Source organism: Apteryx rowi, unplaced genomic scaffold (assembly GCF_003343035.1).
Source record: "Apteryx rowi isolate R43461 unplaced genomic scaffold, aptRow1 scaffold_204, whole genome shotgun sequence".
Classification (NCBI taxonomy): domain Eukaryota; kingdom Metazoa; phylum Chordata; class Aves; order Apterygiformes; family Apterygidae; genus Apteryx; species Apteryx rowi.
Genome location: NW_020448353.1, coordinates 78,464 through 105,857, shown reverse-complemented (window position 1 = coordinate 105,857; position 27,394 = coordinate 78,464). Strand labels below are relative to the sequence as shown.

Here is a 27,394-nt window from a genome sequence, read left to right as displayed (position 1 = left end):
CAACACTTCTGTCTTTTAAGAAAAATAAGACCACCCATCCAGACAGCACTTAAGCACTTGAAAGAACAGCTGTAGTTTCTTCAGTACAAATAAATAGGAAGAACATTAAAGCTAATTAAGAAAGGGATAATTAAAATGATTAAAAGCATGTTTAAGCTTCTATACAACAAAACTGAAAGGGCTAGGGGCCAGGAATCTTATCTAAAGAAATTAGTGATAAAACCACCACTGACTGCACTGAAAAGAGAATCATGCTCCAAATCTTGTGCAATTTTCCCATCTGATTACTTCTACTAGTGTCAGTGATAAACCAGAAACCTGATCAGAACTCTTGACCTCCTGCTTCTCCTTCTTGCATGTTTATTAGAAATTAAGTCCATTTCTAGTTACATATTTTACGATATTTAACTTATTTTTCCCTGTAGTGTAAACCAGGGAGTTTTTCAGAAACTTGTAAAAACATGTCACATGGAGGTTAAAAACTTAGCCAAGCTGTATGGAGTCAGATGAACCTAAGCTTTCACATCCTGTTTCCAATGTTTACTTAATAAACAACAGCCTATAGGGAAGCATGGCAAGCTCAGGTGTGGTGCCATCTGTCACGCACTAGAAGAAAATGTACTTTTGTGACTACATATCCTAACCTTCGTCAAAGATCCCGGGAGTCACTTAGTGCACTACTGGGAAACTAGAGMCAAAGGGGATGTCAAAGAGCCCGGACTGGTTCTGGCACAGCTGCTGCTGGACAAGAGGCCTAATGCAAACTGAATTTCTTGCAAGTTCTTCAGACCACAGGGTTGAGACTTAAACCACTTCAGAGACCCCTTCTGAGGTGTTACAAAATCTCCCTGTGAGTTCTCAGTATCCTAATGTATCCAGGAGAGAATTTTCATACAGGTAGGAATACTGAGAAGAGAGAGGGCAGGTCAGAAATTTCCTAGTAGAAAATGCACACTTTTGCAAAATTTTAGCTTTGTCAGTTTTTTTCCCATGCTAGGTAGCTTGGAATAAAGTAGTTTGCTTTAGACAGATAGGGCCTGAAGTGAAACATTTCTGCTTAGCAACTGTTTTATTTCATGTTAGTTATACTGCATTACTTTACGGTGATGCATTGGCTCACAAGAATTGCCTTGCTGCTGCCCACTGTCTCAGTCTGCTCTCTTGGGCTGGGCACTGTGTCCAGTAAATATTTTCCCTGAGCTGCAAGAGATTCAGCAGTAGGTTCACCCCCACCCAGCAAGTTTTACTGGTTGGATTTTATAAGACGACTGAAGGTTAAGTCCAACCTGTCAGGCTTGTCCAAAATTCTGCACTGAGATTTTTGCAGTTGGAACCTCATACCACAAAACCAACTGAGAAGTCAAGATTCACGAATACTTTTACTGCTTTAAACCAGTGCATTTTTTTTTAACCTTCTCTAGTTAATGGTGCAGCAAAGCAAATAAACTTCTCATAATAAACATGTGTACTCAGTCTTCCCTGCTTTCATCTATTTTTCATTAACAATGGCTTCAGGACAAGTTTTCCACAAGCATTTAGTACTGACCTACCTCTGATCCAGGTGAAGTCCATAGGACTTTTACTACTGATTACCAGAACAGCAGAGTTATGTCAGCATGGAATACTTTTGACCACTCCTCTTTCTAATGTTTAGAAAGAGCTCAAAGCATTCAATTTTGTAAATGGGACAGTTTGCTTTGAGTGTTTCAGCTATTTTTCTTTTCTTCTTGTAATGCCGGCTACAACCAGTCTTCTTTCTTTCAATGACATTGCGCAGACATCCTCTGGAAACCATGTACACAGAGACTTGGAAAAAATCTTTGGATGGTTATCCTGGCTACAGCTGGCCACAACAGCAGCACCAAGGGTGTAAAAGCTGGGACTCCGCAAGCTCCTTAGTGCCCATTTGAGGCTGTGACCCTCTATATTATGACACATTGTGATATAAAATGAAGGATCTTGTCAAACCAGCAAGCAGCCCCACTTCCTTCCACCCTTCTCTGTGGTCCCATGAGGCAGCATAACAACAGTGTAACTTTCAGGTTTCTTAAAGACTCCTCTATTCTCAAAATATCTTTCTAAATACCACAGCTGAACTGTTCACTTTCCACTTCTCAGGCAAAGGTGATAGTACAGGACCCACCACAAAAAGACTGAATTTTCTATGGGCAAAAGTGAAGAAGTGGTTTGGAATAATTCCCTCAGCAGCATCAAGTTATTGGTTTCTCCAGCCAATATTCTAAGTTGATCTACTCTGCAGTTAGCAAACATACAGGCAGTGCAATTAAGAAAGAGGGGAAAACCTTTACAAACACCAAAGGCAAGACAGCAAAGCAGAAATAGAGATAAAAATCTCTAAAAGCACTTAATTAGCTCTCAAATGTATTTTGGCTATTCAACAGGCTCAAGGTACAAGATTAGACTTTAGGGAAGGCCCTCACTACGCTTTATAGACGCATGTCTCACTTTGGTCTATTTCAGCAAATTTGCTTCAAACCAAACTACAATTAGCAGCTTCTTCCAAAGGTTTCTCAGCTTGTTCTGACAGTAGAGCAGCCTGTTCTCACCATTTGGCATCCTTGTGTAATTATTATATTTTCTGTCTAGCTGCATTATACAAGTTCCTGACAAGTCATTCAATAAGATCATCCTCCTAATGGATATTTCAGGCTATGAAATGCCATTTCTTATTACTCACCAGTCATAAATACTCAAAGTGGAGAGAGGGTTGTATGCCATACAAGGTGCCATTGCTAGAGATCGCATCTCTCCACTTCAAGAGGAATAAACTGGAAGAATAAATCTTTTGACCAATGTTATGGTTGTTTATAAACTCCACTGGAGAAAGTCAGACTTGTAGACTACAGAGAGAGGGCTGAATGTCCAGCCAAACAGCCTAAGATGTCAACGAGCTAAACTGAGATTACAACCTTGGCTTTTTCTGTGTATTTCATAATTAAGAAAGACAAAAAGTACTCACCAATTGAAAAATGTTTCATAAAGCACAGCAAAGCACAATTCCTTATCCCATACTGAATGCAGTTTAAAGCACTATATGAAATGTGGCAGGTCCCTTCTGGAGATCTGTGGCATTCCATATGCATATTAAAATAGCATATGCTATTGTACCACTTGCACATTAAAACAAATGAGTATTTTCCGTGTTTTTTAAAACAGTGAAAATTCCACTCTGTTTGAATCTGAATATCACTAACCTATATGGACACTTAGAAAAAACATTAAGTTATTCTGAAAAAGAATATGTGGCTAAAACTCTTTGAAGTTGAAACATTATAACAGAAAAATTAAAATGAACTGCTATTGAATCACTGAAAGGCACAATCCTGATTGAATCTGGGATTTTATTCAAGTGAAATTTCAATGTTTTATCTCCTCTTCTTTGGGCTTAACGGATGCTGAAGAGAGACAGGCATGGGCTTTTTTCTTTTGTTTTTAATACCTCAGATATATCCTCCCTACTGCCCTTTCAAAAACATCTGCCTCCCTTTCTCTCTGTCTTCACAAACAATCCACTTTTTTTTTTTTAAACCAAAATAGACTTAGAGTGTTCTGCCCAAAACCTACTTGTAAATATTATAGGAGAACAGAAGAGGAAGTACCTGAAAGCAACTTGAAAAGTCAAAACACCGAGAGCCAACATATTGATTTAGTTCCCAGTCATCTCACACGTAAACAAACAAAAAAGTTGACATGTATGATGCTTTCAAAGCAAAATCTTAAAGCTATGCATTAAGCAAGGCAGATATGACTTAGACCTGGACCATTAATGCTTATCATCATCAAACGTGGTGCTTATCTATTTTGAGGGGCTCTAATGACTTAACTGGAAAACTCACTTGGAGCATCAGGCCCACAAGATGTTATGTATCACCTGCCGAGCACACTGACGTGCATGCCGAAGCTCAACGTGACCTGGCAGCCTCCTAGGGACAATTACTCCCGTGACACACGTTCAGTTTACGTGGCCCCCACAAGTCACCAAACACAGCATCGCCAGCGGGGTGTGCGGAGACGCGAGCAGCCGTCTGCTACAGGTGCTGGGTGATTAGAGACGGCCGTTAGCACTGGCCCCACGCTACTCCTACTGGTGGGGGCTCTGCGTGAGTCCAGCTCTCAGTGTAGGCAGTCCGTGTGCGGGCACCGCAGCCATTCAGCAAGCGCCCTCCCTTGTATTGTGGTTATAGGTGCTGGCTAGGCTTTTGTTTAAAACAGACAGACTTCAAGGGCCTGCCCAGGCCCATGACTAAATCAGTATGTGAAATGATCCACCAGCCTGCCAAATACTGCCTTTCCAGCACTGTAAAAACTATTTTAATGCCAATCATACGAAGGAGGTGACCTGGGTAAGAGAAAGAGACATGTTTCCAATACTTGCAGCAAGCTCAGAAAAGACACCCTAGCACAGCCTGGCAGCAGGTGGGAATGATGGTTATTTCTCAGTAAACCACGTCAGATATGCTGTCCACCAAAATGACCCTTTTCCCCTTTGCTTCTCCCCCAGCCTTCCATAATGCTGCCATGAGTGATCTGCCATCTTTGCAAAGTACGGAACTAGGGGAATAGGTACCATGAAACGCCCAGCAAAAGCTCTCATTGAGAGTCTAGGGACTTGCACACTAAACCCAAATCAACAAGAATGATGGCTACAATATAATGGGGTACAACCAAATCTCTTCATGCATGTTTAAGCATAATGCATTTGTTAAGCAAAAAAAAAAAAAAAATCAACCTAAAATCTGCAGTCTTTCTTAATATTTGCGACCATGTCTGTAGACTGAAAGTGTCATAGCTTCTCTCCAGACTATTCTTTAAATTAAAGGGAGTGAAAGAAATAGATTCTTCAAGTGCATGAAATTAATTAAAAGCATATATTGGAAAATAATTGGACAGGATAGGAAGAGGATGCAGGAAAGAAGAATCATTATTCCCATTTCACAGAAGATGATCTAAAGCACAAAGTAAATGAGCATCTTCTCTAAGAACACACAAGAAGTCTCTGAAGCACCAGGGTACAAACCCGCTTTATATTATTCCCAGCACATTTACCACAAGCTCATTCTTCATCTTTGAAGAATCTTTTCTCCAGGACTTCAACTGTTCCCATTACATATGCCTCAGTTAAGCTGCAGCCTTGCATGCAATATCACAGCTTGGATTTTCATTTCATTCCCATAAATCTAAATATTTTTATGGCAGGCACCAGAAAGATATAACCACCACTGTCTCAGTTAAAAGCTTTTCCTCAGATTTAGGCCTATGGAAGATGAAAGAACTCTTTCTCCAGCAGAAAAATATTTGCTACAGGGCAGAACTTGTAATTAAAACACTTTTCCAAAAGGAATCAGGCTTCTCTCTGACGACAAATTTGGTCAATTCAATACAAAAAAAAGTGTCAGCTTTGTCAAACAGTTTTCCTGTGACAAGTATCACAACCTTTTTCTATTTTTTGAACTTTTATAAACAAATAACTACACAACTATGAACATTTCTCATCATTATTTTTAAAGAAAATATGTTAATGACATCTTCATTAATTGTTTACTCTTTGTAACAATAAAAAAATGGGTATATACATTGGGTATATTAAAAGAAAAAAAGCTTTTTCTCCCCCCTTTTTTTCTTCTTATAACTTTTTTTTCCCCAAAAACCCAACCCTCTGTTAATATATTTGGGTGAGCTGTATTTAAAAGATTTCTCAATTTCCTCCAGACTTTAACATCATTTTTTCATGCATTTTAAATGAGGAARTCATTTACTTCCTTCTTCTAGCAGTTTAGTAGCATGCTTCCTCCAGAAAGCTCTGACCAGGTGCCTGATCTGCATGTGCTGTTCATAAAAGCTACAGTTCCCTTCAAAAGGAATTTTGAACAGAGCTCAAAATGCCTATGAGTGACTAAGTCATAACCCCAGTTTCACAATTGTTTTAAAAACTGGGCTGGTGTCTACATCTAGTACTGCTTGACTTCAACAGAGCCAGGATTTTACTCCTGGTAAATATTAAGATAATGGCATCCCACTATCTGATGGTACCTCATGTCAAATCTTCCATAAATTAAAGATGCCTTTGTGTTTATTCCTCTGTCACTAAGAGATATATTTGGCATGCTGATTTAGAGGTGTACAACAGCATGTTATCATCATGTGGGCTTGAATCACAGACAAAACAGCTGGTGCACTTCCCCCACAGCTCTGTAGCATGGCTTTGGAGATGAAAGACACATGCTCCAGGGTAGTGCTGCCTCCACACATGGGCTTCTACCCCTCCAAAATGAGTCCTCTCCAGGACCTGATGCAAAGAGGACGCAAAGGGAAGCCGAGGAATTGCTGAGTCCCTGGGAAATCTCTCTCAAAACGATATTGCTCACAACAGTTGAATGCTCATTCATGAAACAATCATTCTGCTCATGCTATATACAGGAAAAAGCCAAGAGGAAAAGCTTTCCTCGTATGCATATAGAATATGCATCTCTTATTTCATTTCCCTTGCCTGAAGCATTCTCAGCAGCACGTAATTTTGGAGACGCTTACACGTGCTTACTGTTCTGTTTGGCTTCCTACCACAAGTTTCACAATATGTTAGGTTCATTCTGTAGACTGGTTGTTTAGCCAATCTTTATGCAGAGACCCAGACTGAATCTCAGGACACAGCTCGAACTGAGAGCGTCATCTCAAGGGGAGCACACATCAGTGAGACCATTTTACTGCAATGGGAACAGTATCGGTATCTCCCTTTCCCTATTTGTGATTTTAAGGTCTTAATGAGTAGGAAAGAAAAAGAAAGTGAGTATTAAAGAAAAAGAAAAAAAATAAAGTTATTTTCACATTAAGCAATTCTTGGGTGATTGAATTTGTATTTCATAGGAAATGCATTTTATTTAATTATAAAGTTAAAATAGGTCAGTAATTCACTGCTGAGCATTTAATTCCAAAGAACTTCTTTTGAGTCTCTCACATTCCACTTCCACTGAGCAAGGAGTAATGTAAATAATCAAAGCAGTTCCTCAGTGTATTACTTAAGAGCCAGATTTTCAGATCCTTTGGGGAAAGCTGGTATGCCACAGTAAAACTGCAGCGAAAGCCATACAGTGAAAGTTTTTTCACTTGATCAAGTGCAGTGAAGTAATTTATATAAAAATGTGGATTAGCACTACGCTTTATAGATAAACTGATGTCAATAAGTACCAGCATTTTCCTAAGATATTAAAAGGGCAAGAACTCATGTGTCCTCCACAATATCCCTGGACTTCTTTAATCTTCACTCAGCTTGCCTCAAATCCTGACATCCCTTATCAGTTTTGCCAAACCATGAATTCTCAGTGGCATCTTGCTGGCAGAAAAGAAGAGTCTTTTTSATAATGCCTACCACTTTTTGTTGAGGAACCTACCTTTGGGAAACAGGTCCTGCTTCCCCCATTCACCTGTGATCCCCCTCCCCAGTGGGTCCGATATTGGTCAGGGCTCGCAGCCTGCCCGAAAAGACAGAAGGCACCTTCATGACAATCTAAACTGCATTTGTTCAAATAATCACTCACATCATTATGAACCATCTCCAACAGCAGACTAGATTAAGCAGGAATGCCATATATAGCTTGGCATGGCCCAGTTGCATACACTAATAATATATACAGCCCTCTCTCATGTGCTTCTGATCCTAAAGATACTATAGCTGAGTACAAGAAGAAAAAGAAGTTTGCAAGGGGGAAAATAAACTTTATGATAGGAACAAATTTTATTCAAGAGAATTAAACTTTCTGAAAGAGCTCCATGAGGACGTCTGGCAGAAAAGATGYGAGGAACTCTACCAAATATAACAGTTGAAACATGACTGAAGAGCAAAAGCCTACAGCAAACAACAAAAATCAGGATATGCAGGGAAGAGTACAGAGAAGATATTACGGAACAAGACAAAGGCTAAGGGGAGAAGAGTGGTTTTTCAGATGAAGAATGATGTTTGTGCTGCTTTGACAGCAATGCTTTATAGAAAGAAAGTGGAGTTTAACATAATTAGAAACAAGAAAGGGTTTAGGAAGGGGTGACATGCAATAGAAATGCTTATATGAAAAAGGCCTATTCCGGACAAGCAACAACCAACAGAAATCTGGCTCTGGGATATTTGGAAATCACTGTGCTCTCCCTGGGGCTCCCTGTGAGCGATGCCACCCATTCTCCAGAGCTGTTAAGAGGCTTCAGTGCTCAGCCAGAGCCAGCACCAGCCCCTCTGCTTGCAAATGCAGCATCAGCTCTCCGGGTCGGCTGCACCCCAACCAACATTTCTGCTATCCTCCTGCTTGTGAGGGTGCCACAGCTACCACCCTGCCAGCCCCTTAACTGTTTTACTTGTTGCCTTAGTTAATGTGGACAACTATTCCTTGGTTATAACAAGGATCATCAGAGCTTATTTGCTATGATTACAGAAGCTACAAATAGAATAACTGAATTCCAGGTATTCTAGGAAAAATAAATTTGTTTTCCTTTGGTGGAATATGCTTTGATATCTGTATTTTCTTAAACTTCCTATTACTGAGCAAACAGGATCTGGGGAAAAAAAAAAAAAAAAGGCAGTGCAAATATTCCAAAGCCTTCTCTCCACACCGAGGTGTTATGCTCGCAGGAAAAATGCTCCAGGGCCCTGCCGTGCAGAGCAGAAGATTGCCCTGGCTGGTCTTGTGCTGACAGACCAAGAATCCTTGCGCCACATTCCCTTTCTTCTGAGGCAGATCTAAAGCATTTTGCCAATTAAAGATGATAAAACACTGTAGGGGATCATTTAGGGTGAGACATTGGAGCAGCTAATTATGATGGAGATTATCCTACTCTGTGAGATAAAATGGTAGTAACTAATAAGTGGCAAGACTAATCAAATGCACTGCACTTCAAAAGGGCAAGAATGCATAGCAAGATACAGATCTATTAGTTAGAAGAAGATTTAAGAACAAGAAAGTGGACACTCACTATTTATGGTCCCATCTTTCCAAATACAGCCATTTACACACACTGAGGAAGCCTTCACTGGCACTGTCAGAGAAATGCATGCAAGTCTGAAGCCAATCTGATGCCCTTTTTATCTTCCAGTATTGTGGAAGGACTGGAATCACTGACTAGCTGCACTAATCAGAATGACCAAGATTCAGGAATCCCTTAATCACCATTTTTTCTTAATTTTGCAATGACTGTTTAAAGTAAATCTGATTATTTTATTTTGTGAAATTCTTTATTTTCATTTCAGTTTCCAAACCTTTGACTACTGTGTGAAGTATGCACTTATTCAGTTTTACATCTCACCATATCAAAATCAGAACACAGAGAGAAATGATCATTTTGCTCATGGCTAGTGAGCTTTGCTAATAGAAGCACATTTTCTTTCCTACTTTGATCTGTATTTGAAATTTGCAGTGTCTTCCCTGGCCTTGTAGCTGCCCAATTAGGAGCTATAAGGTCTCACAGTAATAAGGCTTAAAACACCACCATTCTAAATGTCAGAGAACTCTGTGTAGTCTTTTAGCCAGGTATTCATACAAGGCCCTGTAATATTACGCGTTTCGGTAGATATTTAAACTAGGGGAAGAAAATGGACAAGGCTCGCTCACACACACACACACACACCCCTCCCCGGTCCTTTTTTTAAGTGGGTATGAAAGGCTTCTGCCACATTGGCATCTCTGGTTTGTGGGAAAGGGAAGCCAAAGACTTCCCTAATATATCTGAGACGTCCCAAAAGAGAAGCCTTTCCCCATCTTGTGGGTTGTGACTGAACCACAGAAGATGAAAGCGGGGCACAAATAAGCCACGAGGAATGTATGAAAGAATGGGATATGGGAGAAATGGAAAAGGCCAGAGGTAAACCACATAACATTCGATATCTAGAAAACAATATTCATGTAATTGTCTTAACACTGTCTGTGCCTGCCTTACACAACCCCCCAAAGGCTTTTCAAACACACTCAAAGAAACATCTCTGGAAAAAGACGAAACAGATTTGTAGTGCCGACTATTGCAGAGATGTGATGAACCTATCCAGAGAACAAAACCAACTATATCTTTTTATTTCCTTACAGATATGTACAAAGTATCTCCTCCTGACTAAAACACCAAGGAAGAATCAGTTTTTGCCTTGGAGGTGTACAAGCCAACAAAAATGGCATTCAGGTTATCTTGCTGAGAAACCAGATTTTTTCATGTGCTTTCCTTTCTCTAATGTATTAGGGATTTAGTTTCGTTTTGTATTATCCTTCCCAAAGTTATATTTTTGATTCGGTCTTCTAATTCAAACTGAATCTTCCCTCCTTCACTGTATTCACACAGTGTCTTTAGTAAGTCCACATGTATGTATCCATGCCTCATATAATCAAAAGGTTAAAAAGGCTTCAAGCTAATGAGTGTAGGCATGCAAGTATTTAAAGAAGACACTTGGTTGCATCAAAGTCACCAATTTCTCAAATGCTACTTCATGTTGACAAGTCTTTGCTGGGATTTTTTTTTTCTTTTTTTTCTTTTTTTTATATGTTACATCTTGTACTGCCTGATCTCCATAAAAGGAGACCAGTGAGTAGCATTTAAATTGCTTTGCAGTGCCTCATGGCTGGGTAGCATTTCCAGAACACCAGACTCTTGCTAAAACATGATACTCTCCAGGCTGCATAACTGTTTGGTTTGTTGGAGCTCAAAATGAAGGAAGTCTTAAAAAGTAAGTCATAAGAGCACAAAGCTCTTTCCCCTCCTCCCAAGTGTTGCACATAGAGATCGAGGGAGGATTTTTTTTTTTTTTAAGTGCACAATTTAACTTTTATATTTCTTTTATATGATGATAGCACAAAAAAGCATCCAATCAACAAATTAGTGATACCAGAAATGTTAAGTGTAAACTTCTGTTACACAGCTTTTTTTGGAGGGGTGGAGGGAAGAAAGGTTCAATTACTCACATCAGTAGATGTGAAAACTGAAATTTGTTCCCACTTCTGTGTGAAGAGAGAGGGTGGACTTGGGAGATGACTGCAAATGGTCTTTAACTGGGTGTCCAGCACTCGATCCTTCTTAGGACTGGCTAAGCCATTGTCATGTATAACAGTGTTATCATCAATATTAGATTGAAAATTGCAGCCACAGGGACATCTACAGCAAAACTTCCATCTGGCGTGAGATATCCAGCTAGAGATTAACTTGACTGTACAACACCAAGTCCTTCTCATTTTTTCCTCCAATACTCATGCTCCATGAAATATTCAGCAATATTTTCCTAAACTGCGAGGAAAATTGGACTGGTGCTCCTCAATTTGATAAAACCTAAACCTTCCTTTTATGTGAGTGCAGGCAGTTAAAGAACAATAAGTTATTCCTCTAGTCCATTCTCCTATTACAATGTAAACATTTTTCACATTCTCCTCCATATATCTATATCATTATCCATCACTAACTGCCCTTCCCCACCCCCCCCAAAATTCCTTTCATGGTGAATGAAACCGGAAGCATTTTTCAACCCTTAAAACTGAAACACTGCCTTAGCTAAACAGTCTTTTTTATTAGCTAAGGCTTCTAATTTATGTCTTTGGCCATTACATGTGACCTTTGGGGAACTGCGATGCATAAACTATACCTCTTTATATTAGCTGCCAGCTGAAAAGCTGACATTCTCCCAAGGCCCCTGCGCACATTTATTGGTCAAGTGTTGCCATACATTTAAGTGCTCCTATTCTATTGCCATCTATACTGACATTGTTTAGGGCCTCCTAGCAAATAAATACTATTCCACACAATGTTCAGTCATGCAAACAAGCAGGAGGGAGATGTGTTTTTCTGTGTGTTACAAAAGTCTCTCTCTGTTATTTTTCCCTGTGTATCTTTTGGCATGCAATCTAAGGCCTGTGGCATGGATTTAAATATTTGCCTGTGCTGAGAAGCAAGGTACTTAAAAAAAAGACAGCTATGGAGGAATTATTGGCTGAGAGCATTCCTTTGCACTACACGTTATTGAAAGGTACTATTTAAGCTCTGGGAAATGCATTTCTTCCACTGTTTTTCCCTTACCTTTGGAAATGTTCACAGAGAACTAAATTGGGAAGGAAAGAACCCTATAGCAAAAGAAGTGCACAAGGAATTATCTTTGGAATGTTCTTTCTAATCACAAAAAGTATTTCTGCTTTACAGACTCTCCTCCTTCCAGCCCAATTTCACTTTAATCATCCTGCACTGAAATCAGAACCCTGAATTATAATACAGACCCTGTTTTGTATTATTGGCCAAAGCATTCACTTGGGCTGGCTCAAGGCCAGTGAAGTTTGAGAAAGGAAAATGTAGCCCTTTAGCATGACTAGCTCAAATAGAAGAAGTAGGTAAACAGTGAGGTAGTAACTGTGGTCTAAACTCAATTTGCTGTCTTAATTCGGCGATCTACCCTTGGAGCTGGTTAAGCTTGACAGGTTTGATTCTGAGCAAGCAATGATCAAATCCACATAAAGACTCCTTGATGTGCTCTGTCCCACACCAGACAACATCCCCCAAAGTAAGTATCTTCCCAGCAGACCCCCAAGACTGTCGTGCCATGGAGAGGCGTACAGTGCAGAGGGTGCACGGGGGACATGCCCAAGAGTTTTGCCCTCTCACTGTGCCCCAAGCCTGGGCTGTAGGGGCAGGTGCAAGATCTTCGTCCTGCACAGCTGTCATGTTGACACTTTTCATGGTGTTTTGTCAACTACTATTTTTCAAAGAATAACAGCAAAAGGTGGCACCGCTCAAAAACTCTGCACCCAAATCTGTCAAATTCTGGCACACCTGCATCTGAGCTACCCGTGCCAGCACTGGAGGGACACCTTCCAGGCCCTCYATTCCTTATGGTCTTGTCCTGGGTCATATTATTTGATGAAACAAAACATAAATATTAAAAATGTATATACACACCCCAAAAGAGACATATCAAACATGGTCTATTCATCCTGTCTTTCTTAAGGCAAATTGCTTTATTCAGCTTATAGCACTTACTAATAGGATTACACCAGGGCATGATAGGACTGATTTGCCACCGTCTTGGATCTCACTGGACAGTGCAAGGCATAAGGAGTAAAAAGGTGTAGCTGTCTTTGGAAAATAATTCTCTATTTTTTTTCCAAGCCTTATAATGAGCCAAGTATGGAAACTGAATTAGACAGAATTACCACTTTTTTTTCTAGAGAGAACTAACATTTGAACTCAATATGAACAGCTTATATGGCTTAGTTTTTCTAGAATTATTTTCATAGCAAGCAAGCAATTTATTAGTCACATTTTCTTTTCTATTCACTGAGGAACATGACTTTAATGTGTCAGGAATCTGGCCAAAGAGCATCCTCCATACTACACATGTTCCTCCCTAAGAGAGAAAGGATACCAATACTATGCTAAAGGAAATCAGGTTTTGACAGCAGAAGGAAGCGCCAGTGGGGAGACCTCAACTTCTGCATCTAGAGCTACATTCAGAAGACCATAAAACTGGGGGTGCTCCCATCTCACATCGCAGCTCAAGCCCACCTCAAGTAGGACTATCAGAAACAGGGTTTGAATGTCATCTCACTGCAAACACCACTTTTCCTTGAAGCCTGATTTCTGAGGAGACACAGAAACACATTCTCAGTAACTACGACTTAATCGCTTACAAAGAACATCGCTCCTCAGAGCCTTTCCTAGCAGTTTACCAAGCTAATGCCTTCCTTTTGGCCTGCCATCACCTTGAACAGGGTCAAGCTTTACTCCAGAAAGGCTCCAGATGAGGCAATAGCACAGATATGCCTGTACATGTACATCACCCTCCCCAGAACGACACAGACATTCGGACGTAGGCAGCTGCCAGCTCACCAAATGGCTTCCCTCCCTGAACCTGCACCCATAGGTGCAATATGTGGCAGGGAGAGGTGGCAGCACACTGCTGGCTGACTTCACATGCCTGAAGCACCTGAAATTTTCCAAGCAAAGCATTCACTTTACCTCTCAGCCCATCGGAAYTGAAGGCCAGGAGAAGGCCAGCAGAGGGAAGGGCGAGCTGCCCCCAGGCACAGGGCACCCCGCAGCTGGGACCCAGTACTTCGGGAGGGATCTGCCTGGGAGATCTCCTGCAGATGTGTCGCCTTATCCTCCCATCCTGCCCCTCCTCCTCCTCCCGCCGCCACTTTCCGTCTCAGCTGCCCCTTCGAGAGATAATTGACCTTTGCATCGTGGTCTCGCCCCAGCTTTTCTGAACTGAAGGGTGTCGAATATTGGCTTCCACTTCGCACCTGTTCCCACAGATGGCTGCAGCCCTTAATGAGATTTCAAAGCCCACATAAACACGTTGACTAGAAATTAGCCAGACCTTTCCTTGCTGAAGTCAGGGAAGAAAGTGAAACAAAGCACACATATTTATATAGCAAATAAAACAGCAGTTAGAACTGGCGCTATTCCAGCTGCTGAGAAAAAGATTACGTAGAGAGATGTCTATGTACATATAAGCCTATATCTCTTTGTATGTGGCTCAGCATACTAATGCCTAGTGTGTTGTACCTTTGCACACTATGTAAAGCACAAAAATTGGAAAGGTTTAAAGACTCCAGATATATCTGCAAAAAGAAAAAAAAATCAAAAAATTCAACGAAAAATTTAAATTTTAACTGACAAAATGTTATTACTGTCGCTGATTATTGCAATAGCATCTTAAAAATACCAGGAAATTTGAGTAAAGCACTGTATATCCACACACTAAAAAACAGACCTTGCCCTTAGGAATATACAGTCTAAGGAGATTAAAAAACAGCATAGTGGCACAAACCAGTAGACTGTTGAGAGGAGAGGTAAGGAACAAGTTGGATGACAAATGTTAATTTCTGCTGTGTTGCAGACATTTTCCATCAGCTACATTGAAAAGAAATTGTGTCAACATTAAGTTTAATCAAGAAGCTATCAAACAATGAATGATTAATGATGGTTCATTCCAGAAGCAAAAAACAACCCAGCACTTGTTACATACATGCTTTGAAAGGGAAGAGGGTGACTTTGGCATTAACTCAGCATAAAAATATGTTTCTGCCTTTCTACAGAAACATTTCTCAAGACTGTGTTTCATTAGTACACTTTCTTTTGTCATAAATCTTGTGATAGCTCATTCCTCATTTTCCTTTCTGTAAAAACTTCAGAATTTAATATAAAGTGATAACTTTCTATAGATTTTTATATACCATGTGTAGAATTTAATAGAAAATTTGATCCCTTCTCTCAAATTCCATAGGCAGTTTCAAAAAATCCCAACATAAAAGACATGACCTTTATTCTTAGGTTTATAAAACTCTACTGGTTCTATCACTATTAAATTCTGTAGGCTTTGTTCATAAATTCTGGATTAAGGTCTTCCCAAACCTTTCAGAATCCATCTGGAAAAGGAATGTAATGAAAATTGCCAGGCCCAATTTATATTTTGCTTTTGTTATGTTGGATTCAATAACATCTCAATCATAAGGGGTGAAAAAGAAATAAAATCACAGAAAAATGTATAACCAATGAAGCCGAAAACCAGGAATTTTTACAGCACTGTCATTGTATGATGGCCGGAAAATATTAATTGATTAGACAAGAATAGATGGAAGTTTTTAATGGACATAGATCACATAGCTGTGATTTATTACTGTTAAACATATGGGAAAGGAATCTTAAAATCAAAGACGTCTTATCTAGAGAGTATGAATTTTGCCCTACCAGTACAGAACTGAGATTACAGAGTGAAAGTAATCCCTCCCATTTACAACTACATGCAGAAACCTGAGGTCTAGTATAAATCTTTCAGGAAAGGAAAAAGGAAAATAAGGGGTCGATGCAGGTAATTTTAGAGGAGAGAGAAAGTTTTTCATAATATCAGAGGTATGGGGAATAGAGCTGGGGAAGCTCATCGGGTAGAAAGAGAGAAAGCGAGGCTATAGGGACAAGTGGCCTGAGCATGGAAAGTGGTTCAAAAATAGAGAGACTTTTAAATCAGAAGACAGACACTTTAAATGCAGGGAATGTTGCTGTCTTTACCAGTGACTATACATGCAAATTAAGTGTTGCTCTTGGGTTTGTTACACAAAGCTAATTTCTTCTCTGTGCAAATGTCCTGTTAACTACATAAAGTGTGCAAGATCTGACACTGAAGCCTTGCTGTTACTAAACCTTAAAAAACTAATCAAAAACAATTTAAAATTTATGGCAGTCTTGATCCTATCCATTTGAATTTATGGTGCTAAAATAAAATGATATTTAGAAGTCAAATAGCTAAAAGCTCATTCTTAGCATACGCAATGAGAGTGTTAAGCTCAGGACATTGTGTACGAGGAGCTCCTCTTTTAACTCTTCATTGATCCATTATTGCCTATTGCAAAGGTCAAACAATAAAAGGGGAATTCAGTACAACTGGAATTCAATCTGAAGAGGTTGTGAGTTCAAATCTCAAGCAACTCTCCTGTATCCAAAGAACAGGAGCAGTCACTGACAAAAGACTATTAGAACAAGTTATATTCCCTACCCTGGCTCCCCTAATGCCACACATGGCTCCTTCTGCCCCCAGCCTGAGCCCAGCCCTGCAGCTTTCCCCCCTCCCAGCCACCTCGACCTCCCAGTTACTCTGGCTATGCTGGGGCTGACATCTGAGAGGCAATAATCTTCCTAAAGCCCTCCAGAGGAGGCATATATTTACCAGATAGGGTGGTGCTTTTCATAGCTTAGGCTCCTTCTCCAGTAGATCCTTGAGCTTCTCCCTGATACACTGCACCCCAGGCAGTCCATTGGTGGTCATGAAGCCACATAGGCTGTCCACAGGGACACGTAAATCCCATTTGGAATAGTGATGGGAGATGTACTGACACTATGGCAGTAAGTGCAAACATGCACCAAGCCAGCTGCATGTCGTGCCAGCTGCAGTGCCACTAATAATGATGAAAGAGAGGAGCTAAAGATGTCTTCCCAGCCAAGCTCCACAGCAGAGCAACTCTGTTGCCTGCTGAAGTTTGCGTGGGCTCCCCTGCACAGAGTGAGCAGGGGCGAGGCTTCGAATAGGCTGGATGTCATGGTCTCAGAGAGAGGGGCTCCATCATCTTTGTCAGCTGGAGTCTGCTCAGGATGGATCCCACCAGAACTCTTCCCAGAGATACCTATGTGAGGGACATCCATGTCCGCAACAGCAGACCCTGGGCCCACTGACCAAAAGGTCTAGCAGTGCCATGGTATGTGGTGGCTTATGCCTTTGGGGAAGGAGAGAAGTAGGGGGGAAAAAAGAAGAGAGTTTATCTGTAACCTAAACAATCCTAATGGTATCTCTATCACTTGCCAAAGAGGCAGTTTGCAAATACGTGGATTTTTTTTCAGATCTGCAACCTTTCACATGTACTGTAGCCAGAATCAGATAGATGCAGTGGCTTAAAACTGCTTTACCCAGGGGCGGATGAGGTTCTGTGCAGGCCAGAAGTCCCAGACTAACTAAAAGTGAAGAAAAATAGGGTAAAAACTCAAATTGCAGCATCAGGGTACAAACTCTTAGAGCATACCGTTCTTTAGGAAAATTTGACTTCTTAGTCTATCATAAGAGATGCTATAGTTATCTTGTAGCATCTGTTCGTTCCTTGTGTCTCGTTTTTCAGAGAGCCTTACGGTGTCAAGGTCCAGCTGCATCTATTACAGGGAGCCTTGGAGCTTGCAGTGCCACTCCAATGGCACAAATGTTATCTGCAAAATGCCGACAGAGCTGAAAGTGCACAACATAGCAGGAATTGCCCCACTGTACTTGAAAGCTGGATCATTAACACCCTGAAGGAAACAAATGTCTGAGTGTTCACCCCCTGTTTTTTGAAGCCCTGCTTTTCCCCAACCCCTGTTTATTCGAATCTGGTTATTCCCTGAGGGGATGAGGAGGATGTGAACTAGAAAAGATAGATTGTGTCTGTAATTACCAGGGGGAATCCGTCATCCTGCAGTTCTGCCACCTGTCTCAACAAACCAGCCCCACAACAAACATCAGGGAAAGATTTCAGCCCAGACACCAAGGAAGGAAGACAAGGCCAACATTTACAGAGAGATCTGTACCTCTTTGCTCAGCTTTGGTCTTTAAGAAAACCCATTTGGAGTAAAAGAACAAACTTGTGCTTCTGCTGTCTGAAGGGACCGTATAAACACAGAAACCAAAATAGTATTCCAGTGATTAAAAAAAAAAAAAAAAGACGCTATCCAGAAACCTGCCCTTGAGCTTCCAAGTCCATATTTAGGTACCTAAGATAGACCTATCTCTGTGGAAAATGTATGCTGGTCTATTATAAACACATTTCTAGGTGGCTGTTCACTCAACAGGCTTACATTACTCTTCCTCTGGTATATTTTCTTACACTTAACAAAAATGAACCAGGAATTGAGTCAGACCATTATGGTGTAAATCTAGCTAGCTAGCTATATGTATTGAATAAACTTTTTAAATAAAATGATTTTAAGAATTATACTAGTAAAACTTTCTGGTGTAGAAAAGCCCAAACAAAATATCTGGTCAACCAACAATTCCCAGTAAAACCAATGTGAAATGCCAAATGCTCAGGAATTTGAAAAACACGCTACTCATTTAGGTGCTTAAAAGTAGCTTCAGGGGCTCTCATTTATCCATTTAGTGTTCAGAAACTTGACTTAAACTTAGTAACAGAGAAAAATATTTAAAACAAGGGAGGAAAAAGGTAGTCATATGGTTATTGTGTTGGGTATCAAACTGACCTATTTTGTTTGATATGTGTTTGTATTTAAATCTGAATGGGGATGTTAGTTTGTAGTTAAGAGCCCATCTCCCTCCTCTATTTAGCAAAGCATTCAAATATTAGACGGCTGTGGAGATTGTGATTGTTTTAAGCATTTGGCCTTAGCATTGTCTATCAACTCTCCTCTCAATTAATGCTTTAGGGAGATGTGACACCACCTCCTAACACAACTGAGCCCACTTCCGTGATTCTGGCCCTCTCATAGGAATGGTTAGAAAGAGAGAAGGAATAATTGTAAGGAACAGCCACAGAAAATGGAGATCAAGCACGACAACGCATTGACTGTGCTCACACAAGGCGAAAGGGCTGTGCACCACACATCTAGTATTTTTAGAGTGCGTTTCTGAAATGTAACCCTAACCTTAGAGCACATAATCAAGGTCAGATGCAGCCACAATATCAAAATCAGGTAGAGGACACTGTAGCAGTAGGTATGCAACAGCTCTCCTACCTTCCCTGCCAGAATAAATTTGACCCCACTCAAACTCTGAGGTTAGCCTCTTGAAATCAGTTGAGAATTTGCTGTTAACTGCAGGAGCCAGACTCTCATCCTGGTCACAGTAGTCCATGTGATTAAATGACCACAGATCTAGAGGCAGCCTTCACAACCCAGACAAAGCATGGGATTATCTGAATGCAGGCAGATTGCCTTCACTTTACTAGACAATAAGAAAACAAAAATAAAGACAAACTCCAGTCTGGAATTTCTTGAGCTAATTTGTACCTCTATCATGAGTGGGACACATCCCACTTCCCTGTGAAACTGGGCTCTACAGATGCAGCCAAAGCATAGTCTTCTTTATTGTGGAAAAGGAAAAAAGGGACCAGTTCATTCAGCCCAAATATCATGTTCTGAATAGTGAATGCTCAACACAACACTCAAAGCAAACAGTGCAGAGAAATCCATAAAATCAAACTCTGCCACAGCTGTGGCCAGTGGAAGGGTTTGGGCTGGATCTCTCACTTACAAAGGGAAGGGCGCTGGCAGCTGCGTATTCTCAATAAAAGCCCCAGGAGTCTGGAACGTATTCCTTGCCCTTGCTCCAAAATAGCCTCAATCTGATGTACTTCCAGGCATGCTGCAAAAGCTATTTGTTGGATGAGGTGGGGGTGGGAGCCRTGGACGTTTGGAAGCTCTTTTGGAATGTCTCTCTTCCTTACGCCAGCTGGCCACAGCACATTCGTGTGTCCATTTAGTCGCTGAAGGCTTCTGGCTGGCAAATTCATTTGTCTGTAGGATGCTTCAGAACAAACTTCAAGGCACACAGAGGCCTGGCATAGCTCTCTTTTCAATGTCAAAGATGAAGACATAAAGTTACTTAAGCAATTCTAAACAGCAAGCAAATTAATAAAGATCACAGACAATTCCTGACAAGGCAAAGAACTTAAGAATTAAATGCTGTAACTAAACTCTTGCCAGTGAAGTTTCCAAACCTATTTTCTTGTGTCAAAAAAGGTAAAGATATGAACTGATGCTGTAGAGATTTGAAATGAGAAGCAAGAGGGGAGAAGAGTGGCAAGGCTCTCCTCCAATTCATTGGGTGCTTCCAAGGCCCAAGGTTAGTTATCATGCGCCGTGGCATTTGCTCTTTGAAGCCACCAAGTTTTGCTGCATCTCATGCGTCCTATTGGGCAGGGGAGATATGGACAAAGCTCCACTTGCTTGAGACTCTGTAAAGAAAGATTCATCACTTAGGCCAAGGGAAAAGTCAAACCTGGGCCTCTGGATTAGGACAGACAGTAGCTTAGCTTGGACTAAGAAGAATAAATGAAGCTGCTCTAATATTTCACTTGTGGGGCCTTTCTTTACTACTTGGGATCTAACACTTGGTGGAAAAGCAGCAGATCAGTTAATGCACATTCAGATGTGTCAGAACGATCTTGGACGATGCTGTGTAATAAAACACACATAAGCAAATGCAGCAAGAATTTTTGTAGCACTTTTTATCACTTGTGCCTTCCAAAAGCTTATGCTGTGTGACTGGCATTGTCCCTGTTGGGAAAGTAAACACTCCTGTCTTGCAGGCAAGATAGCATAGACAGGCTAGGAGAGAACCTGCTTTGTTAGGGCACTGCTAAGGAGATGCAGGGGCTTTCCAGAGAAGCAAAGCCTTCATGCAGGTCATTTGATCTCCTAAATATCCTTTGAGATCATCCAGTTTTGGAGAACAGTGATCTCCTAAGGAACCGCAGGAAAAAGCTGTAGGGCTGAGATAAACTAATGAAAATTTTAATAAAGAATAAAATTTAGAAGAGAATAAAATGATTACATGTATGGACAGGATAAGCCTCACAGCTTCTGGCTAGTATGATTCTGTGCAGCACACCAGATGATATTAATTTTTGCAACATTAGCCCTTTTCTATGTTAGCACACCTATGCCTGAGGACTGAATACATCACCTTATCATTTTGACAGGACAGACTGACATCTGATAGACTGACTGGCAGATTCAAGCTTGTCCCCAGTTCAGTGATATAAATAACTTTGATTATCTTGCTACTGACTCTGGCCCCTAATTCATTAACAGTGGAATTGCTTCATCCTGGGGTCTCCAACTTGCAAGCCAGCAGTGCAAAATCCCTTGTACAAAAAAGATTATCCTGCAGCCATTCATTTCTTTTCCTCCAACTTGGCCATTTTTTACTTTCATAATGCTCCTTAAGACTCATTTGGTTAATGTTTACTTTCAGCCATGCCCTTCCAACATTGTCATTAATCACCACAAGCATTAACTTTGATTTACTCTGTTGTATCAACATTGATGTTCTCAAGAGTTATTTCAGATGTTCAGTTGCCTAATACCCCATATTTCTATTTTTCCTGATAATTCTTACTTATTCTTTCTGTATCTTCAGTGCTGAGCAGTGCAGAACATGTCGTTACTGCACATGAATTGAGCAAAGGAGCAGTAAAATTGATAACTGAAAAGTAGACACAATAGAAGAAGGAAGAAACAAATTTAGCATTAATATCTTTGAAAATAGGGATAGTCAATAGCAGGAAACAGTACTACCCATCTTAAATCTTGGGAAAAAAAATCACAAGGAATCAAAGTGCTAGCTGACCATCACTTCTTTTTCTTCTGTGTCTCTCTCTACAAAAAAGATTTTCTTTTCATCTGTTTTTTCAAAGTTGCTCATGTTTTTCTCCCACAGCCTTACAGAATACAAACATACTTTTTTTCAGAGTTAGCAAAGTGTCTTAGAAATCCCACTGGATTCAAGGAACTGAGGTTTTAAGATAACCACCAGCAATCATGGTATCAACATGATGGGATCACCACAGTGGAAGAGTCTAGATTGTGAAAAACTTGAGGTCTGTGAATTAAAAGAGATAGGAAAGATTTTAGATAAGAATGGGTGCAATGGTGAGAAAGGGTTACTGTTTTTATTTACACCAAAATATAAAGAGGGAACAGGACTTTCATATGAAATGTTATGTGATTGACAGTGTCAGTTGTTTTACTAGTAACATAATTGTCCATTTTGAACTTCTGGCAGTTCTCAGTTATGACTTTATTATTAGMAATTGCAATTTTGTTATTTATGGGCAAGCAGCTGTAATTAAACAGGTAAATTTCAGCTCTGTTGGGGAAGTCAGGCAAAGCCAGTGCCTTACTCAAGTTGCATTTTAGACCTATTGTGAGGACGGTCTTCTGAGAGATTTTTGCAAAGAGGGAATTTTGCCCTGGAGAGTAACCTAGTATCAAAATCTCCTTAACTGAAGCTTGAAAACCTGCACTTTTAAAGACTTACCAATTTATGGCTTTATGAAGGGCTTGTTTGAAAAAAGTCATGCCTCCTGCTGACCTCTCTTTATGGCTTTAATAAAGCATCACAGCAAGGTAAGAATTATCCCCATTAGGCTGGTTCATAACAAGCTTGTTAAATTTCAGATAATAAATCAACTTTAGCACAAAACCCAACAGGATGTAACTACACAGGAACCTGCAATCTGAGAGCCAGATCCAATATATGTATTTATAATAGCATATTATGTTACATATAAGTTCTGATTTTTACAAACGTCTCCTTGGCCCTAAACTCAAATGGAAGCGGAGACGATAAATAAATAAACTACCTGAGTGGTAACAGTTGCACCAATGCAAACTGCTAGTTTCCTGAAGGAAAAGGGCCTCAGGAGGCTCCATCAGAGTCAGCATGGTCTGTGCTGCAACCTGAAGCTCCTTCTTAAAAGTCCGGTTGAACTCAGAAAAGTAAATAACAGCCCTGTGGGATTTTGTGTTCATGATTTCGTGCTTGTAACTGGAACAGCGCTTTCATCCTGTATGTGCACAGCTTGCAGCAATTGAAGAACCATCTTTCCTAACGTCCAGCCTTGCAAATTCAGCTTGGGGGCAAGAGCCAAAGGTATTGCTCATACGCATCATGGTGAAAAGCAGCATTTTCCCTCCTAAGTTATGTCCTGTTAGCAAGCCTTCAGCTCTGTTGCCATCACTGGATTTACCAGCTGAAGCAATCGTGGCAAAGATACCAGAGTACCAGAGTACCTAGTGGACTCTGACTCATGCTTTAACTGCATTGCTCATGTAGAACTAAAGGAAACAAGGAGTTACTGCAAAATACTGTTGTTAGAACAAAGAGCTTTGAACAAGGCAGGAAGTGCCATTTTTAAATGGTTACTTTTCAGCACAGAAGGTGCCCTTAAACCTCTTGCTAGCCTTCAAGCAGGGGCAGCCCAGTGTCCAGGGAGGGCTCCCAGGATACGCTGCATCTCCCCCAAGGAGACGCAACCCACATTGTGTTGAATCTGCATTTTTATCTCCTGCGGCACATTGCCCCCAAAGCATCTTTAATCATACCAGTTTCTCCTACCTAGATTCCATTTCCACTAGTGAATTAGCACTCGGAAAGGGAGAAACATTAATTCAAGTGCTATTACATGATATAATGAAGTGTCTCAGAACATATTAGTCCTCTTGCATGCTAGTGGACAAACATGGTTTTGCTTAAAATAATAATTAAAAAAAATGAATGAAGGAAACCCACCATCACTTTGTAAAACAATGACAACAGGTATGCACAACCCACAACAAGAAAAAAAAAAGGTCTTTTCCTATTCTCTCTGTTACACATCATTGCTTGGTATTTTGGGTGCAATGGGCCAATTTTCTATGCTTATTTTATTATTATAAATGGTGACCTGCATGTATATGATTTATAAATACATAAAGACACCTAATACTCAAAATAAACTCAACCTGAAGTCAGATTGGCTTTGGTAGGACTGTTGGTGTGACAAGTAATAATGAATTACCATCTATACTAGTTAGCATTGTCTCTGCTAGTGAAGTAGTGCTGTAACCAAGTAACTGCAAGCTCTAAAGTTTGGCCCTCAGGTACACGAGCTCTCCATCACTAGGTGGAACTGTACAGCAGATTTTGCTGAAAGATAAAGACATGAAAGCTTACATTGTTGTGTTAAATTGACTTTTTTCCCTTCTTTTTCATTTATAAATTTGAGAAAAAATAAATCAAAAGAAAACTAAACCTTACATTTTTGGTGTGAATTTGAGAGGAATATAAAGATGACGAGGATATCATAATAAGGTGTATTTTCAACATTTTGCTAGTTTCTAATGAGACAAGTTTCTCAAGAGTCACAGTCAGGAGCAGGGTTTGTGTCACCTAACCCCATAAGAGGCCACTCTAACTAATTCAAGCTCAAACATTAAGCATCAGCTTGGCATCCTTTCAGTCTCCATGCAGAAGCAACTACACATCAAGGGCTTGGGACCAAGAAAGGAAGCAGAAAAGTCCAGATACACTGAAAAATCCTTGAAGACGTCTATGTATTTCATCACTAGAACAAGATTGGCTACAAACCACATCCTGGTTAGTTTAAGGGCATAAAAAGATTATTCTTTCAACAAAACTCAAAGACTAATGTTAGCAGCACGTCTAACTGTGCATGACAGTGAATGAATAAGAACAAACCTAGGAGGGTTCTTCCCACAGTCCATACGTAAATCACTCAATCTGGAAATTTAATTTCTCATTATTCCTTTTTCCAGCCTGTAATATTTATTTCAAATACCTCTTTTTGACAAACAGCAAGGTAAAAGACTTTAGAAGGAAAACCTTAATCCAGCTACATGGCAGACAGTGGAATACACTGATTATGCTTTCAAAATGTTTCACAGTATGATATTAGCAGCATTATTTCACAGAACACTGAAAGAAACTTAAATTTTCATTTGCCAAAATAGCAACAAGAATAAAAACTTCCTCTTCAAAAATGAAGGGGAAAACTCCATCAGCCCTCAGATGCATGGAGTGGACAGAAGGGCAGAAAAAGAAGTTACTGTTAACATTGGCTCTCTGAGTCAAGATACAAACACACTTGCTATCCACTTGCTCTTTTGGGAACTTACAATACACACTTTTAACCCACACCTTTTCCATCTGACAGAGGACAAGGATAGAGCTCTAGCTTCGTGTAAGGTATACGGCACACCATCTGGGACATGATTATCTAATCGTTATTTTTAGAGTAAGTGTAAGTTGATATATCATCAGCCACCTCTGTAATTCCACAGCTTTCATTTCCTTTTGCTGTTAGAGGTATCATTTTAACTAGTAGTGCAGCATAGAGGAGTCACTGTCTTGGATGAAGACCCTGTTGTATTAGGGACTGAAAAGGCACAGAGCAAAACAATCGATGAACTATTCCAAAATCATATCAGTTAAGCCATGAAGTTAGATAGCTGAAAAGAAAAAAACCCACACATTTCCAAAGAGCTTATTTCACAAGTCTAGCACCCACCTGCATTTTATCCTTAGGGGACATGAGAGCCCTCTCCTGCCAGACGCAACGCCAGGCAGGGTGCTCCGGCGCAGTCCCCGGAGCTGCGCAGCATCGGCTGCTTGTGCGACTTGTGCAGCCCAGGCAACACCTCACCTCATCACCGCACAGGGCGAGGACAGGCAGAGGCAGGCTTAGGCGAGGTCCCGCCAGTTCAGGGTGGGGTGCACTTTTAGAGTGGCCTATCCAATAGATGACATAAATCCACTCATGCCGGCAACTCTGCCTTCAAAATCCCAGCATGTGAGGCAAGTAATAAACATATGACTACCTGCACAAAATCAAACCTCCACTTGCAGACACTGATAGTCTTGGAAGTACTTCTAAATAAGAAATAGTTATTTCCCCCAAAGCCAAATGAATCAAATATGATTCTATATTGCATTGTACTCACTCATTTACTTATAACAACTATTATTAATTAAAACCACAGTGGAGTCTGCAGGCTTGGAGAGCAGAAACTGAGCAAAGTATTGCATTATATGAATAAAGATTTGTTACTACAAATCAGAATGTTTGATGTACAGCAGCTATGTATTCCTAAAAAAGACATATCATATATCTGAAATGTTGCTATGTTTTTAACCATAAAAACTTCTAAGCATCCAATTTAACCAAAAGTGTGAATGACACCAGCTTTTGGGAAGGAAAAAAGAGAGAGAGAAAAATAATCTACACTGTACAGAATAGCTATTTTTATTTCACCTAAAAAAGACCAAAGAAACATACCAAAAAAACCTGCAGTGTGACAACCGTTTTTTATTTTCCATAAGGTGACTGACAGATGGAATATCAGGCAACCACAACAACTGCAGCAGTAGTTTAAGATAGCATACCGTGCACATGACCATGTAAACATCATTATATGCAGAGATATAAATACTGTAAAAAAAAATCTGTAGAGAGAGACACCACACACACACTCAATATATTATACACACACTCATATACATACAGAAGGTATGTGATTCCAGTAATGTGATTCCAGTTGAAGGCTTTTCCTTCAGCATTAGTTGGCTGCTATCTCACACTAGTAACAGCTGAAGCAAGGATAAACTCCAAGAAAGGTTGCAAAGCATGGTACTCTAAATCCACCGCATCCCCATACTGCTCCAGCTAGAGATAAGATGAGCAGTGCTGCTACCAGGACTGTGTGTGCTATCGTGCTTATCTGCTAGTGCAAACTCAGCCAGCCTGCGGGGCAGCCCTTACCAGAAGCATCTTGATTTAAAGGGCTGCTCCAGCATCATTGTCTCAATAAAATCCTGCCCACGAGCCACACTGCCTCTGAGAAAACAGTCACCAGCTGAAAGCAAACCAGAGCCCCTCTCATTCTGCACAACCCTTTCTCTCTCCAAATGTCTCTGCAGGCTTAAGGAAAACAAAACGAATTAAGTCTCCCCATTCAGCGGCTGCGGGGCTGCTGCAGACGGCAGCGGCCCTCCGGCATCCCCTCAAGACATGTGAGAGCGGACCAGGCGCGACGTGCAACACGGCAGAGGACGGGGGTTACTGCACACGGTGTAAGCGGCTGCCCGGGGGGAGTGGGGAGGACGCGCCCCCGTACCTGTTTCGGGCTGGGCTCCAGCAGAGGCAGCGAGCACTCCAGGGGGGGCTCGCTGCTGCTCCTCCGGCAGCAGCCAAAACCACCCCCCCGCATCTTCTCCGGGCGCGGGCACCCCCACGCGTGGGCAGGAAACCGGCCCGGAGGGCTGGAGGCGAGCCCGCCCGCTCCGCGCCGCGCCACTTTCCGCTCTGGGGGGCGCGCACCTCCCCTCCGGCCGCCCGGCCCG

The 27,394-nt window shown here is 40.9% G+C and overlaps 1 protein-coding gene across 1 annotated transcript in view; it reads right to left on the bottom strand.

The window, feature by feature from the left end:
- Positions 1 to 27,224, bottom strand: part of TNS3 (tensin 3) — a 317,735-nt gene extending 290,511 nt beyond the window's left edge. Inside the window, exon 1 of the mRNA XM_026063948.1 lies at positions 27,169 to 27,224. The gene's annotated coding sequence lies outside the window, so the exon portion shown is untranslated. The remainder of the gene's footprint in view (positions 1 to 27,168) is intronic.
- Positions 27,225 to 27,394: the final 170 nt, after the last annotated feature.